Source organism: Pygoscelis adeliae, unplaced genomic scaffold (genome assembly GCF_000699105.1).
Source record: "Pygoscelis adeliae isolate BGI_AS28 unplaced genomic scaffold, ASM69910v1 Scaffold10, whole genome shotgun sequence".
NCBI lineage: Eukaryota > Metazoa > Chordata > Aves > Sphenisciformes > Spheniscidae > Pygoscelis > Pygoscelis adeliae.
In genome coordinates this window covers 5,791,818-5,795,471 of record NW_008824053.1, presented here as the reverse complement: position 1 = coordinate 5,795,471, position 3,654 = coordinate 5,791,818, and positions in this window count along the sequence as shown.

The window sequence follows — 3,654 nt, the reverse complement described above, 5'->3', positions numbered from 1 at the left end:
GAAGTGTGCAGAAAAAAATGGAGTAGAAAAGAGCAGCACTGAAAACAATACTGTCTAGTAAGAAATGAATTAAAGCTGTACAATATTGATCATAAGAAATGTATTATTTTGCAATCTCCAGAAAATAAACTCAGAATATAGAATAATAAATATAATATTCTCATAAGTGGAGCATTATTTATAGTGTAGGTGGGTAAAGACTAACAAACCAGAGCTCTTCCATATTGGTAAAGGATAATTTGAGGAAGGTGGCCTTTTTCTCTCCCTTATAGCTTTCTTGTAGGAACAAATAACACTGATTTCCCTTTCCAGTACCTTGTCTCACCCTTCTTTGAGAAGTAGGGAGTTTGAGCTTCCAGCCAGGCCAGATAATTAACTAGTTACTATACTCACTGGCATAGCCAAAATTGACTCAAATTTCTCTTGTAAACGCACTTAATTTTCTGTTTTAAAAGGCATATTAATACACACGCGGTATTTCTGTGGCTCAGACTCAGAACATATTCACTGGCTGAAATTGTTCTTACGGCTCCTTTCCTCTCTAGGAAAGTTACTGCTTTGGCTGAATTTCGCTTATGGAGTCATCCCATTTCTGCCTGATAGAGATTAAAAACAAGGCAAACTTCCTGGGAAAATGTACTCTTAACTTAGAGGCAAAAGAACAGACATGTTCACTGAGATCAGATTCAGTTCTGAAATGGGGAAAGTCAGTTTGAGATAAAAAAAAAAAAAGCTGTTTTGACATATGGTCTTCCTTTGTGCATAAGACAAGTAACTTTGAGAAACTGTTTCACTGTACCACATATAGGGCCCTGTAGGGTTTTTTCAGATGAAAGGAAAAGATAATAATGTGATCTGCACAGGTGTCAACAAAAGTCTAATCAGACAACATTGGGACTGCAGAAGGTAGGCACCTCACTACAGAACCATCACTATAAATGATGACAAATAGATGGAAAGAGCTTGGTTTAATGGTCAGACCTTAAAGTGAACTTGTAAGATCTATATGCAATAAAAAGCCTTTAATGCTTGTGCACTGAAGAAGTTGATAAAAGAATCAGTGATATACAAGGGAATATGGAATACCACAATGCTATTATAGTACAGGTATTTCTAAAAGGAACACTATCTTAATGACTTCTTTGTAGATGTTTTATAATGTAATCAATCGTTGGAACATGTGTGTGTGTGACACCTATGGTGTCATTCCTAAAACCAGGTTTAATCAGACATGCAGACTGTAAAGACTGATGGAGCTTTGACATCTCTCACCTTTACCAGGCTTTCTGTGACCATGAGCACCTCAATATTTTTATAAATCTGGTCTAGGTCTACTGGAACACATGGACTGATTCCTATGTGAAAGAACACAGCTATGTATGAACCGCAACTGCAGTTTCTTGTAAAAAACATTTGCTCCATCTCTTTCTAAATAACTGCAGCTCTGAAATATATAATACATGGGCACTTTAGATCAACAAACCTTTCTTTATCACTTCTAGAAAAACTCTGATCCCTTTTCCAAATAGAAAAGAATATTTACAGAAAAATTCATTCAGAAAATGGAAACCAAATCTTTGGAGCCCCACACACGTCAGAACTTGGGTATCCTTAAAGCAATAAAACTTAATCTCCCAGATCTGTAAAAACAAACATATTGCCTTAATAAATATTTTCAGTTGTGTGCCATGCAAAGAGTCTGTTGGCAGGCTCTTGATCCTTTACACCAAGAAAACATAACAGGAAATTCTAGGGAAACAGAAACATACCAGTGCTGGACACACAGTGGGAGGTGCTCACAAGTCCAGTGCAGATTGTAAAAGGTGTCTAAAGGAAATTGTTCAATTTATTACTTATTTAAAAAGCAGTATATACCTTTGCCAGTGCCTGGGAACCAAAGAACATATGTGTAGGTGAGGCAGAAGATGGAAAGTTCCTCAGCTGGCAGAACTTAGCCACACTCTCCACTGAAATACAGAAGCACAGAATTTGACACCCCCCTGAATTTGTAATTAATCTTACTATAAATTCCTTCAATACCTGAGACATCACTGGATAGAATGTTTGCGTAATAGTTCTAAAATGCCAGTACTACGGATGGATTTTCTATTAATTTTAAACATAAATATGAATACAGAGATTGGCTTGAAGTATCCCTCGGCTAACACTATTCTTATAGGTTCGACCATAAAGAGCAATATAGATTTTTCTTTTTCCATTGAGTAGAGGGGTAAAGGATCAAAATTTCAAAAATTATCAATGACATGAGATGACCGGCTCAAGACATCATAAAGAGGCTTGATCACCTTTGAAAACCTAGAGCAGGCACCCAAATCACTCTCCACTCTCGAAAAGATACCTTGCTCTCTGAAACGGGAAAATGAAGAGCTTGATCCTGACGGTTAAGAATAACATAGAGGAAAATAATGAAGGTATTAAGGCGACGAAGTGCAGTAGAACCGTAACACAGAATGAAAAGGGCACAGTCCCATCGCTATTTGTAAGCGTTGACTTGTTTTGCTTATGTGTTTTCATGGGAACAGGCATAAGCTATCTTGAGTTGTTCTAGTGAAAGAAGGTTGCACTACCACCATCGACCCAGAATGTAAGAAGAGCTGTCTTTGGGCATTCAAAGGTGCACAAAAAAGCTTGCTACTGCTCCTCCATGCATAGCTTCTTGCAATGAAGTTAAAATGTGGCTTTTTATACAAGCCATGTTACAAGATAATTTCTCCTAAAAAATCAACTCATAAAAAATGCTCTTAAAAAAAATGCCTGATCTATGTTTTCAGCCCACATAGATATTAAACCTAGTTTCCTAGACCCTGAAAAGCTAATTATGCATTCAATTAGAGTTTCTTAATAAAGATTAAAACTCTGAAGTCTATTACAAGCCCATATTTAATTCAACTGCCATTTTATCCATGCCATGAAAGTGTGAGTGGTAACAATGAATATAAATTATAATACATGCCATAGAGTGAATGCTATTTGTCCAAGTACGTTACTATAAAGAATTAAATTTCGCTATCGGTTCCATAATCTAGTTAAAATTGGTATTCTTTATTTGGTCTTTCAATGTAGTCCAATTTCCTACTTTGAAAAACAAATTCTAGGGAATAAAGAAAAGAGATTAATTTATCATTAAGACTCTGCTTAATTGAAGTCAATTCCGAACAAACTTGAATTCAATTTCTGCTCATTAAATTGAATGTGCTCTGCGTTTCTCTCTGCATTGCTTTGAGCAAGCAGCTGAGAACAAGGGACTAACATCAAAATTATTAAATTGAGGAGATTTTATTTGGTCTTCACATGCCAGAGCCGCTTTGATGAGGAGCTGTTTTGGCACTGAAAGGAAACGAGAGCAGCTGGAGGAAAAATCAAATGAAACTAAGCCTCGGAAAATTGAAGAAAACGCAAGCTTAATAATATTTAATAATTAAATTTCCACAAACAATAGCGGCAAATGAAGTAATCTGCAAAGTCTGTGAACTCATTTGCATAATTGATGCCGGTCCCCTGTAAATGAATAATGAAGATAATAAAAGATGTTGCTAAAAACGGGCACAATAACAGCAAATTTCATCAAGCCGCGCGCTCTGATTAATCTGCTCTTGCAAATCAGCAGTGAGAGGGGGACGCGTGATTACCCGC